We start from the raw sequence: 14,901 nt of genomic DNA on the forward strand, positions 1-14,901 counted from the left end.
GCACAGAATCGAGCGCCAGAATTAACCCGTGTATTCCCAGCATAAGAGGGCTCTAACTACTACTTCTCTCCATCCTTCAGATCAGGTGTTTTTGTGGCTACACTTGTTATGGGTGAGAAGATCATGATGGCCTCACTAGTTTTATGACTTTTGCAAGAGGGGGTAGGTAAGGAAAAGGGTGGGATCATTGAGGGGCCCTATCAAAGATTCGTTGGGGCCCCATGATTTGAAGTTGTGCCCCTACCCCTAAAACCTACTAAAGTCCCCCCTGATTTGGGTGCTGCCGGCGCCACCATAGGCCGTAATAGGAGTTATGGCTATAATGGCACTCATTGAGTAATTTGGGCGCCGTCAACACATGGAACACAAATGACTATAAAAACAGTGTAATTCTGCCTCTAGCACTAGCAATAGCTGGAAGCCGAATTACTTCTTTCCAACACTATCCATCATGAATGCGGCAGCCAGAATTATCCACTCCTCCCTTCGCTCCACCAGGGCGGCTCCTCTCCGTGAATCCCTCCACCGGCTTCCTATCCAGTCCAGAATCAGACTCAAGATACTTTGTTTGACCTACAAATCTGTCCACTAAACCTGTCCAACCTACATTTCTGATCTTACTCAGAGATACACACCTAGCCGCTCACTCCGCTCCTCCAATAAACTTCGCCTGACCGACCCCTGCATCACCCAATCCCGTGCACGCCTCCAGGACTTCTCAAGAGCTGCTCCAACACTATGGAACTCCCTACCTCCACCCATTAGGGCAGCCCCCTCCTTCAACACCTTCAAGAAGGCCCTCAAAACTCACCTTTTCACTCTGGCCTACCACCCCACACAATTGCTCTAAACCCACAGCTGAACTCTGGTCCCCTAACGTTCGTGTCCTTACCTCACCCTCTAGATTGTAAGCCTTTGGGCAGGTTCCTCCTCCTTTTGTGTCCTACCTGATCATGCACCTCCATTACTGTACACCCATGCTATGCATTTGAGTGAACCTAACTTGCCTAATCTCCATGCTCCATCCAGTGACTGACTAAGCATTACCGTGTACTCATACTGTGCTGCTGATCTGATCTGGTCTTTCTTGTATTACTGTATTGTCATATTGCTGTATGTGACCCCTAAATATTGTCTGTAACCTAAATTAATGTCCAGCGCTGCGTAATATGTTGGCGCTTTATAAATACAATAAATAATAATAATAATAATAATGGCGGCTTGGAAGGGGAATAGTAATTAACACTGCCGCGACTTGTGCAGGAACATGGTTAGCCATTTATCGGCTTTACCCTGCACCCAAATCTCCCAATGGTTTAATTAACCACTTTACCCCAGCCCGTACGAATTTCTCTGTCCCTTTTTCCATCCTTTAACCCCCAGGGACGGAGAAATCCGTACTTTCCGCGCTCCCGCAACTGCCCGCGCTCCCGCTCGTAAACACGCCGCCCGCCGCTAGTAAACACGCCACTGCCCGCTCGCCCGGAGATCAATGAACGGGAAAATCCATTCCCGTTAGTTGATCTAAGCCCCACAATGATCCGCTGCTCTCCGATGGGCAGCGCGATCATTGTGAGAAAAAACAAACACTCACAGCCTCCTACTAATTCCTGCGAGCGTCCGGAAGGACGCTCGCAGGTCGCAATACACAAAAAGTTACTGTTGCCATCTTGTGGCCAAATAGTAAAACTACACCCTAAGCATTTTTTACATAGAAATAAATTAGTGTTACACAAAAAATTAACTCATTACCTCCCACACTCCCCATTTTTTTTATTTTTTGTAATTAAAAAAAAATAAAAAAATTTACAATTAAAAAAAATACATAAATAGTTACCTTAGGGGCTGAACTTTTTAAATATTTATGTCAAGAGGGTATAACACTGTTACTTTATAAACTATGGGCTTGTAATTAGGGATGGACGCAAAACTGAAAAAAATGCACCTTTATTTCCAAATAAAATATTGGCGCCAAACATTGTGATAGGGACATAATTTAAATGGTTTTATAACCGGGACAAAAGGGCAAATAAATTTCATGGGTTTTAATTACAGTAGCATGCATTATTTAAAAACTATAATGGCCGAAAACTGAAAAATAATTAATTTTGTTCCCACATTTTTCCTATTTTCCCATTAAAACACATTTAGAATAAAATAATTCTTGGCATAATGTCCCACCTAAAGAAAGCCTAATTGGTGGCGGAAAAAACAAGATATAGTTCATTTCATTGCGATAAGTAATGATAAAGTTATAGACGAATGAATGGAAGGAGCGCTGAAATGTGAAAATTGCTCTGGTGCTCAGGGGGTAAAACCCCTCAGTGGTGAAGTGGTTAAATATAAGCCCCCGTGGAATGTGCATACTGTGTGTTGAGAATCCCTAGGGGTTATTCTCCACTCACCCTGACAACTTTCAGTAACCTTTGTGCAATAACCAAGAAAGAAACACATTTCCATAAGTTCAAGCCTGTTTTTTATATCATGTTTCTCTGTAATCAGTCCTTAGCTTTTTTGGTAAAAGCAGCTATTGTAAAAACTGGAAGTGATGAACTGTTGTTTTATTTCCCGGGTCCAGAGACTGATATAACTGTGAGTAAGTCTGTGGGTGGACAAAGAAATATCAGGTCAAGTAACTTTCAAGGTGTGGGACTGGCTAAGCACAGCAGGGGGCAGACTGACTCATGAGCCTTCAGGCATCCCGCTGAGACTAGATCGTTTTGCAAGTTTCAGGGTTAAAATAAGTTCACGGTGGATATAATGAATTTCTAGAAAATTTAATGTTTTTCTATAAATGTCTTGCAATGTGCAAAATAAAGTGTTTTAATAGCATACATTAATAAGGGTGCCAGGAAAAAAGGGTGCGGGGTATAGAAAAAATTCTAAGATATTCTCTATAACAATATTTATTATTATTGCTTCATCTTCATTTGACATAGAAAAAATAAATATGTTAAAATAATGGTAATAAAATCGCCTTGTCTATAACAATGAAACAAAAAATATAGTTTGTCGTAATAACCATAGTAAAACATTGGTGAATATCACCAATATTTTACTATAACTACACCCATCCCTACTCTCACACAGAACCCTTCCTCCACCAATGCCTAACCTTAAGCCCTCCCCCCCCCCCATGGTGTCTAAGCCATACTCCCCTGGTGGTGCATAACCCTAAGACCCCCCCCTGGTGGTGCCTAACCCTAAGACCCCCCCCCCCAGGGGGTGCCTAACCCATAGACCCCCCTGGTGGTGCCTGACCCTTAGATCCCCCAGGGTGTGCCTGACCCTTAGACCCTCCAGGGGGTGCCTAACCCTAAGACCCCCCTGATGGTGCCTAACCCTAAGACCCCCAGGAGGTGCCTAACCCTTAAAACCCGCTTCCTAACGCCTAACCCTAAAACCCCCCTTTCTCCACTGCAAATAATGTTAATACAAAAAGTGATACATTTCTAAGATAATAAAGTTAAAAACGGTAATTTACACTATCATACTTCTCCAAATGAATGTCAAAGCTATATTGATCGAAACACTAATTGTCAATACGAAAAATTTCAGTTGGACAGGCCTGGCGCCTGGGCCGCTATTTATCAGGCACCCAAATTTCTTCTTTGGTGCTCAATAACCGATATTTGGAGCCCAAATAGTCCATGAACCCCAGGCGCCCAAATTTCCTGATTCCCTTTAACAGTTGTTGAGTCCTTGTTAGATGTGATGGTCACCAGCAAGCAGCACTATCACAGAAAAGTATGAAGGGTTTGTAAGTCCGTACCCTCTGACTGTTCTACAACACGTAATAACACTGTGCTTTTTTTTAAATATCTTCTGTCTTATAGAAAAATTCCATGAATTGTCATTGGATTGGGAATTCCATAAGAATTACATTTTATTTAACATCTTTCACCATCAATTTTTTTTTGTTCTTTAAAAGTTATCAACTAGAAAAGTTGGAGGATCAGAACTTTATCCCCTTGGGCATTATCGCTGGGCCAGGCTGCGCACATGCGTGTCAGCTGTGTAGCTGAAAACGCACTCTGTTGCTATGTGGGAGGGGCAGGGGGGCAGAGCTGTGTTCCTATGCGGGGGAGCGGTGTGAACAATGGGTGAAAAAATAATGTAGGTTTACTTACCTGGGGCTTCTTCCAGCCCCTAGAAGTCGTTTGGGTCCCTTGCCGCAGTTCCGCTCCTTCCCGGGGTTCCACTGGCAGCCGTAAGGATTGTCTACTCCTGATGGATCAACACCTTCTGTGCAGGCGCGTGCGAGCACACATGCGCGAATGGGCCCATGTCATGGGGGTGTACTGCGCCAGTAAGCCAAACACTCTTCCACAACTCTTCCCTCTACTCTACCTAAGTAAGTATCTAACTTCTTGTTCCCTGGCTGGTACAGGCCTGCTTAAAAAGTGTATCCGAGGTGACATGATGAGATAAACATTAGAGTTGGGCCGAACGGTTCGCCTGCGAACGGTTCCATGCGAACTTCCGTGGTTCGCGTTCGCGTCCCGCAGGCGAACCTTTGCGGAAGTTCGGTTCGCCCCATAATGCACCATGGAGGGTCAACTTTGACCCTCTACATCACAGTCAGCAGGCCCAGTGTAGCCAATTAGGCTACACTAGCCCCTGGAGCAACTCCCCCCCTACTAAAAGGCAGGCAGCGGCGACCATTACGGTCACTCGTGTGCCTGCATTAGTGAGAGTAGGGCGAGCTGCTGCACACTCTCTCTCATAGGGAAAGATTAGTTAGGCTTAGCTTGTTTCTGGCTGCATACCTGTTCTGTGAACCCACCACTGCATACCTGTTCTGTGAACCCACCACTGCATACCTGTTCTGTGAACCCACCACTGCATACCTGTACTGTGAACCCACCACTGCATACCTGTTCTGTGAACCCACCACTGCATACCTGTTCTGTGAACCCACCACTGCATACCTGTTCAGTGAACCCGCCACTGCATACCTGTTCTGTGAACCCACCACTGCATACCTGTTCAGTGAACCCGCCACTGCATACCTGTTCTGTGAACCCACCACTGCATACCTGTTCTGTGAACCCACCACTGCATACCTGTTCTGTGAACCCACCACTGCATACCTGTCCTGTGAACCCACCACTGCATCCCTGTACTGTGAACCCACCACTGCATACCTGTTCTGTGAACCCCCCACTGCATACCTGTACTGTGAACCCACCACTGCATACCTGTTCAGTGAACCTGCCACTGCATACCTGTACTGTTCAGTTAACCCGCCACTGTATACCTGTTCTGTTCAGTGAACCCGCCACTGCATACCTGTTCTGTTCAGTGAACCCGCCACTGCATACCTGTTCTGTTCAGTGAACCCGCCACTGCATACCTGTTCTGTTCAGTGAACCCGCCACTGCATACCTGTTCTGTTCAGTGAACCCGCCACTGCATACCTGTTCTGTTCAGTGAACCCGCCACTGCATACCTGTTCTGTTCAGTGAACCCGCCACTGTATACCTGTTCTGTTCAGTGAACCCGCCACTGCATACCTGTTCTGTTCAGTGAACAGTTTGGTGTGTCAGTGTGAAGCAGTACCTTAATTACACTACCTGATTGATGTATACACATGCAAGATGTTTTAAAGCACTTTAGGCCTGTCATTTAGCATTCAATATGATTTCTGCCCTTAAAACGCTGCTTTGCGTCAAATTCAGATTTTTCCTGGGGACTTTTGGCGTGTATCCCACTCCGCCATGCCCCCCTCCAGGTGTTAGACCCCTTGAAACATCTTTTCCATCACTTTTGTGGCCAGCATAATTTTTTTTTTTTCAAAGTTCGCATCCCCATTGAAGTCTATTGCGGTTCGCGAACTTTAACGCGAACCGAACCTTCCGCGGAAGTTCGCGAACCCGGTTCGCGAACCTAAAATCGGAGGTTCGGCCCAACTCTAATAAACATGTGCATGAACAGTGAAAAACACAATAACTTCTGTGAAAGTTTGGTTCGTGCGAACTTCCGCGAACCACAACAGACTTCAATGGGGGAGGCGAACTTTGAAAACTAGAAAAATGTATGCTGGCGACAAAAGTGATGGAAAAGATGTTTCAAAGGGTTTAACACCTGGAGGGGGGCATGGCGGAGTGGGATAAACGCCAAAAATCTGGATTTGACGCAAAGCAGCGTTTTAAGGGCAGAAATCACATTGAATGCTAAATTGCAGGCCTAATGTGCTTTAAAACATCTTGCATGTGTATACATCAATCAGGGAGTGTAATTCGAGTACTGCGTCACACTGACACACCAAACTCACTGTGTAACGCACCGCAAACAGCTGTTTGTGTAGTGATGGCCGTGCTGGACTGGTGCACACCATGGCCAGAGTGCAGGCCGTGGCGGTTTTCAAGCCCATATGGCAGTCAGGTGGCCTGCGGGCAGAGATGCTGTGTGGGGAGCGACTTAGTCTTGGGGCAGGCAGCCAGTCAGGCAGAGATGCTGTGTGCGGGGACTGACAGTAGCCCTCCGGGATCCATGCCTCATTCATTCTGATAAAGGTGAGGTACTGAACACTTTTGTGACTTAGGCGACTACTGCCAAGGCTCTCTGAAAACCTGTGGGTGTGGCTTTTTTAGTTTATAGGGAATTGGATTATTAAAACAAAACCAAAAAAGTATTTGGCTTGAGGAATGCCCTATAAACGATAGGAAAGGAACACAATTATGCAATGTGTAAAAGTTCACCTCGGATCCACTTTAAGGTCAGGTAGTCGGCTACCTGCCGGTACAGGTGTTGGTGGAGGGTGGATCCGGAAGCGTTAAGGCCAGGCGTTGGACTAAATGTCCGCATATCCGACATCACCATGAGATCTCCTTGCCTGTGTGGACATGGAAGAAGGATTGCTGGCAGTGGTACCTTTATTGCGTTATGCTGTGACATCACTCTTAAACGCATTGCAAAGCATAGTTGCCAGCTTGTTCTGCATGTGCTGCATCCTTTATGCCTTCTGGTGAGTTGGTAACATGTCCGCCACTTTGTGTGTATACAGAGGGTCTAGTAGCGAGCGCCCACCCAGTACAGCTCATTCGTCTTGAGTTTTTTTTATACGGGGGTCCCTCAACAGGCTGGACAGCATGAAAGATGCCATCTGCACAAAGTTGGACCCAGACGTACTATCCATCTCCTCTTGCTCTTCCTCAGTGATGTCAGGTAAGTCCTCCCGCTCCCCCCAGCCACGAACAATACCATGGGAACGTCGAGCAGCACAAGCCCCCTGCGACACCTGCTGCGGTTGTTCTTCTGCCACTGCCTCCTCCTCCAAAGAAACACCTTCCTCATCATCTGAGTCTGACTCCTCGTCCCCACACGACTCTTCCTCCTCCTCCCCCCTCTCTACTGCCGCAGGTGTTGAGGAAACATCTGATTCTGATGAAAATTGCTCCCACAACTGTTCCTGCTGTAACTGTTCCTGTTCACGCTCCTCCACAGCTTGATCCACCACTCTACACACGGCACGCTCCAGGAAGTAAGCGTACGGGATCAAGTCGCTGATGGTGCCTTCACTGCGACTCACCAGGTTGATCACTTCCTGAAACGGGCGCATGATCCTGCATGCATCAATGTCCAGTTCGGGGGCCAGAACATCCCCATCTCCCCAGATTGTGTCCTTCTACTGTAATTGTACAGGTACTGGGTGACGGCTTTCTCCTGTTCTAGCAGGCGAGAGAACCTGACCAGGGTTGAATTCCAGCAAGTCGGGCTATCACATATCAAGCGTCTCACCGGCAAGTTGTTTCTCCGCTGAATGTCGGCAAAGCGTGCCATGTCCGTGTAAGACCACCTGAAATGCCCACACAACTTCCTGGCCTGCTTCAGGACGTCCTCTAAGCCTGGGTACTTTGACACAAATCTTTGAATGACTAGATTGAGCACGTGCCATGCAGGGTACATGTGTCAGCTTTCCCAAATTCAATGTGGAAAGGAGATTGCTGTCATTGTCACACACCACGTTGCCGATCTCCAGCTGGTGCGGGTTCAGTCACTGATCCACCTGTTTGTTAAGAGCAGCCAGGAGAGCTGCTCCAGTGTGTCTCTCCGCTTTGAGGCAAGAGATGGCATGACACCGTCGTACCTGGCATGCAGCATAGGCCCTGGGGAGCTGGGGCTGTGTAGCTGGAGAGGAGATTGCAGCACCAGTAGAGTTGAACTGCCACTCAGCCAAGGAGGAGGACAACAGCGAATAGGATGTAGCAGGAGGAGAGGAGGTGGCAGGAGGCCTGCCTGCAAGCCGTGGAGGTGTCACAAGTTGGTCCGCTGCACAGCCACGTACGCCCTGCTTGCCATCGGTCACCAGGTTGACCCAATGGGCTGTGTAAGTTATGTATCTGCCCTGACCGTGCTTGGCAGACCAGGCATCCGTGGTCAGGTGGACCCTTGACCCAACGCTGCGTGCCAGAGGTGACACCACTTGCCTCTCAACTTCACGGTACAGTTTGGGTATTGCCTTTTTAGAGAAATAATTGTGGCCTGGCATCTGCCACTGCGGTTTCCCAATGGCCACAAATTTACGGAAGGCCTCAGAGTCTACCAGCTGGTATGGTAACAGCTGGCGAGCTAACAGTTCCACCACGTCAGCTGTCAGACACTGGGCAAGGGGGTGACTGGCAGAAATTGGCTTCTTCCGCTCAAAGATTTGTTTTAACGGACACCTGGCTGCTGTGGGCAGAGGAACAGGAACCGCTCAAGGGCAGAGGTGGAGTGGAGGTGGGTGGCTTTGAAGGTGCAAGGGAGAAAGCGGCTGAAGATGCTGCACCTGAAGGAGGAAGAGGAGAAGGAGGGTGGCTTTTCTTTTGTGTGCTGCTTTTGCTCAGGTGCTCGTCCCATTGCAACTTGTGCCTTTTCTCCATGTGCCTTCGTAAGGCACTTGTCCCTACGTTAGTGTTGGCCTTTCCAACGGCTCAATTTTTGGAGGCAGAGAGAACAGATGGCATTGCTCCGATCTGAGGCAGACACATTGAAAAATTTCACAACTGCTGAGCCCCCCTGGGGTGATTTGGTTAATTCCCCACCAAATAACTCCTGTGAAGTGTCAAATGCAGTAGATGTGGTGCTTGTAGTAGCACTGGTGGCTGCGGAAGATGAGGTGTTCTGTGTTAAATAGTCAACCATGTCCTGACAATCTTGGGAGTTGATGAGACGTGCCTTCTTCTGAGCACTATACTTTGGACCAGGGCCGCAAGAAATCACATCAACACGACCTCGCACAGACCTGCCGGGTGGCCTTCCTCTGGGTCTGCCTCTACCTCTGCCTCTACCTGTTTTGTCTGTTGTGTCCATATCGGGGGGGATGAAGTGAAAGGTATGCACTGACTTGACTAATACAATGTGCAGTCACACAGGTGCAGTTAACAGGTGTGCACGGAGTGGTATATCACACTGCATGCACTCACGTAGGTAGGTGGGTGCACTGTGAACAACAGGTAGGTATATGCAGTGATGAGGTTGGTGCACTGAACACAACAGGTAGGTATATGCAGTGATGGGTATTACAATGTGCACTTTCCACACACAGACAGACAGGTACCGGACAGGCACAGTGACACTGTGTGCATTATGGGGGCGAACCGAAGTTCCGGAAAAGTTTGCGGTTCTCCGCGATCGCGAACCCCCGGAAGTTCGCTGGGTACCATTCGGGCCATCTCTACTCATCAGGACTCTGCATAGGTAAGGAGGGAGGGAGGAACTCGGGGAGGGGAGTGGGCCGCCTTGCCATCATCAGGCGCCTGTAGGCACTTACCTACAGTGCCTTATGGTAAATCCGGCCCTGAATATAATTGTTTATCTCATCAGTTTATTTTCAACTTAGGTTCACTTTCATTATGTTAACTGGCTCCTGTCATTTACCATAGGACCACAATGCTCAAGTATTTCCAATGATTATAAATCTCAGGCAACCACAATCAGAATCATAGATCTGTATTTTTTCCTGTGATTTAGATCTGCTGTGAATGGTCAGAGAATAGTTCAGGATCAATTCCACAATTACAGGCTTACAGGAGATTAGGATATATCATCATTACACCTCTGTAATCCACACATTATAAATGGCAGCACAGTTTACATCTCAGTAACATGGACACGAAGGAAACATAGCGAGATGGAGAAAACATCTTGTAAACAGGCTTTGCAGAGAGGCTCGCTTGTTTAATAATATGTGGCTTCCAGACCCGCTCTTTCTAAATATTGCCTGACTGGCGCAATGAGTCATTACAAATGCTGGATTCTAAATGTCAAGACTTCAAACACGACACTATGGGGAAAAAAAAATGAAAAGAATAGGATGCGGACCGTCCAACAGGATGGTGGGTAACAGTAAATTCGGGCGCCTGAGGCAAGTGGACAAATCGGGCGCCGCCATTCACTCCCATAATAAATATCGTTTAATGGGCGCCCGACAGGAAAAAAGGGCGCCGGAGAAAAATAACATTTTATAAGCGGCGCCCGGAGACTTTTACTGTTTTATAACTGCTTCTCATGATTACACATTATTTTATGATTTATAATTTTTTAAACATTATTTTTAAACGAAAAACAGTACAATCTTTTTTAAAACATTATTTTTAAACGAAAAACAGCACAATATTTTTTCCACACGTTATTAATGCTTATCACAGGGGGGTCTTAGGTTTAGGCACCACCAGGGGGGTCTTAGGTTTAGGCATCAACAGGGGGGTCTTAGGTTTAGGCACCACCAGGGGAGTCTTAGGTTTAGGCACCACCAGGGGGGTCTAGGGGTTAGGGGTAGGTACAGGGAGGGTTACTTACTATTTTTTTTTAAACGTTATTATACGTTTCACTTTTTAAACGGAAGATTAACGTTTTCACAATTGCCAATTTCATGCACATTATTTAATGATTTATAACTTTATAAAACATTATTTTTAAATGAAATATAGTACATTATATTTTTAAACGTTATCCATGTTTATCGTTTAAAACCCGGCGCCCTTTTTTCCCAGCGCCCCTTTTTAACGTATGCGGATGGTGGGCTGGTGGCACACGGGGTTAAAGTAAGTACTTGTAATACAGTATAATCTTGTTATAATAAAAGTCCGATATGGTAAAACTTCGGATATAGCCAACTAAGTGTCCAGGTCCCGGCCAGACATCATTATATAGGGATAGTTGAGGTGCAAAAAGGGGTTTAAAAAAACATAATTGCCTAAACTAAAATCAACCCCGTGGGGATTGAAACGTAAAAAGGGAAGGGATAGAGACACCCTTAAAAAATAAAATATCTAAAATCAGTTTAACAGGTAAGAAAACCTTTCCTAAAGTATGAACGCGTTTCACAGGTATGAACCCGCTTCTTCAGGTCAATGACCAGCAGTGTCCTGAGGTCAGTGTAGCACAGCTTGGAACACTTGTAGGGGGACAACATTGACCTGAAGAAGCGGGTTCATACCCATGAAACGCATTGTCTGGTGTGATTTTTCTATAAAATTACTACACTTTGACTTCAACTATGCTTTATTCTTGAGGCAAGCTTTTCATACCTTTTAAGCCAGGGGTGCCCATTAGGTAGATCACGATCTACCAGCAGATCGCAAAGGCCTTCATGGTAGATCGCGACCCCACTACATTTTCCATTCTGTATATACAAGTGTGCTCCTAAAATTGTACACAGGTAGATCATTTTGACTTGCTGATTTTTTAAAGTACCTCACAAGGCGAAAAAGTGTGGGCACCCCTGTTTTAAGCTATTTGTGATATATACATATACATATACATATACATATACATATACATATATACTGCTTTGCATAGAATTGCATAAAAAAAATTGGTTTGTGCTGCTCACCCCTTGGTAATTTATTTATAATTTTCCCCTGTGAGCCTGCATGACCACGCCCACCTCTAGCACAGTTAAGTATATAAATGAGTGCTTTGCACATGTTAAGAGAGTTCGTTTGGTAGCTAGGTGAAGGGTGAGGTGTTTTTAATTTCCTTTTTTCCCATCTAGTTGACATTTTAGGGTTGTTGGTTTAGTTCCCACTAGACTGCTTATAAAAACTGGCATTTTGCATGGTAGAGTAGGACTCACCAGATTGGGGACACTTTGGCGCAGTTGGTGAGCTTAAGCGCGTTAAAGCGTAACCAAGAGCCCCTGTCACTGTTTTCCTGTTGTGTGCTGCAGCCCCTCTGTACTTATACATATACATATATATATATATATATATATATATATATATATATATATATATATATATATATATATATATATATATATACAGAGGGTGCTGCAGCACACAGCAGGAAAACAGTGACAGGGGCTCTTGGTTACGCTTTAACGCGTTTAAGCTCACCAACTGCGCCAAAGTGTCCCCGATCTGGTGAGTCCTACTCTAACCAGGCAAAAATGCTAGTTTTTATCAGCGTTCTAGTGGGAACCATGCCAAAAGCCCAGGGGTCAGCTAAATGGGAGAAATGAAATTAAAAACGCCTCACCTTCTACTAGCTACCAACTGAACTATGAGCACCGCTCATTTATATGCTGTCACTGTTTTCCTGTTGTGTGCTGCAAGAACCCTCTCTGTATTTATATATTTCTTATGGAGTCTGGGGACCTCCAGTGCTGCGTGCATGCTTTGCATAGTATTGCATAAAATTCGGTTTGTGCTGCTCATCCCTCGGATGCGAAAGTTTGGGCAACGTTGTTAATCGTCATGATTTTCCTGCATAAATAGTTGGTTGTTACGATAAAAAATGACAGTTAAATATATCATATAGGAGACACACACCACACAGTGATATTTGAGAAGTGAAATGAAGTTTATTGGATTTACAGAAAGTGTGCAATAATTGTTTAAATAAAATTAGGCAGGTGCATAAATCTGGGCACCATAAAAAATAAATTAAATCAATATTTAGTAGATTCTCCTTTTGCAGAAATTACTGCCTTTAAACACTTCCTGTAGGTTACAATGAGAGTCTGGATTCTGGTTGAAGGTGTTTTGGACCATTCCTCTTTACAAAACATCTCTAGTTCATTCAGGTTTGATGGCTTCCGAGCTTAGACACCTCTCTTTAACTCACACCACAGCTTCAGCTTCCGGCACAGCTTCAGTTTCGTCACTGATTCCTGGACATTGGTCTCCAGAATCTGCTGATACTGAGTGGAATCCATGCGTCCCTCAACTTTGACAAGATTCCCAGTCCCTGCACTGGCCACACAGCCCCACAGCATGATGGAACCATCATCATATTTTACTGTAGGTATCAGGTGTTTTTCTTGGAATGCTGTGTTTTTCCTCCATGCATTACGCCCCATGTTATGCCCAAATAACTCAATTTTAGTTTCAGCAGTCCACTGCACCTTATTCCAAAATGAAGCTGGTTTGTCCAAATGGGCTTTAGCATACCTCTGTTTGTGTTGTGGGTGGAGAAAAGGCTTCCCCTGCATACAACATCTCCTTGTGTAAAGTGTGCCAAACGGTTGAACAATGCACAGTGACTCCATTTGCAGCTAGATGATGTTGTAGGTCTTTGGTGCTGGTCTGTGGGTTGACTGACCGTTCTCACCATTTGTCGCTTCTGTTTACCCAAGATTTTTCTTGGTCTGCCACTTCGAGCCTTAACTTGAACTGAGCCTGTGGTCTTCCAATTCCTCAATATGTTCCTAACTGTGGAAACAGACAGCTGGAATCTCTGAGACAGCTTTCTGTATCCTTCCCCTAAACCATGGTGGTGAACAATCTTTGTCTTTAGGTCATTTGAGAGTTGTTTTGAGACCCCCATGTTGCTACTCTTCAGATAAATTTAAAAGAGGAGGGAAACTTACAATTGACCCCCTTAAATACTCTTTCTTATAATTGTATTCACCTGTGTTTGTAGGTCAGGGGTCACTGAGCTTACCAAGCCAATTTGAGTTACAAAAATTAGTTCTAAAGGTTTTGGAATCAATAAAAGAAGACAGTGCGCAAATGTATGCACCCACCTCATTTTGTTAAACAATTATTGCGCACTTTCTGTAAATGCTATTAACTTAATTTCACTTCTCAAATATCACTGTGTGTGTCTCCTATATGATATATTTAACTGACATTTTTTATCGTAACAACCAACGATCCGATTTATACGAGAAAATCATGACATTTAACCACTTTGCCTAAACTTTCGCAGTCACTGTTTATACATATATATATATATATATATATATATATATATATATATATATATATATATATATATATATATATATATTTATTTATTTTTTATTTATTTATTGTATTTATAAAGCGCCAACATATTACGCAGCGCTGAATATATATATATTGCTGTTCTATGTTATTTTACATTTGTGGGTCTTCTCCTTTTATGGCCGCCTAATTTTTGGGAAGCCTCCGCCTCCCCTCCCAACTGTTATCTCTGCTACTGTTACACTGCATGTTTTGTATACCTATACTATTCCTTACATGATCACAAACCTCCTGCACATACTGTTTATACAACCGTATCGCTTTAGTCTCTATATAAACCAATAGTAATAAAAAAGAGCCACAGGCATAAACTGAACGGTTCATTAATGGTCTTGTATTTCATTCTAGTGGAAAGAAAGGCCTAATTCATTTCATTCTGTCTTGACACGTCCGCGGTCAGTTTCTAATTTAGACGCCTTCACCTAGAGACTACAATAGAGCGCCTGGCTCTATAAATACATTTGCCAAACCTCTCTTCAATTACTGAGGAGTATAAATGGAAAGAGGTCAATTATGCAAAGTACAGTTTATTAAAGGCTGTTCATTTGTACGCTGCTCTTAAAGTGTGCCAATGGATGAAAAACAGCGCAGGAAGCAATACGGGGAACGAAAAATAATTTAACCCTTTTTCCCGACTAAGTAAGTACACAATCTTGGAATTCACAGAGAGACCACTGGCAAA

This window comes from Hyperolius riggenbachi, chromosome 2 (assembly GCF_040937935.1).
Source record: "Hyperolius riggenbachi isolate aHypRig1 chromosome 2, aHypRig1.pri, whole genome shotgun sequence".
NCBI classification, from domain to species: domain Eukaryota; kingdom Metazoa; phylum Chordata; class Amphibia; order Anura; family Hyperoliidae; genus Hyperolius; species Hyperolius riggenbachi.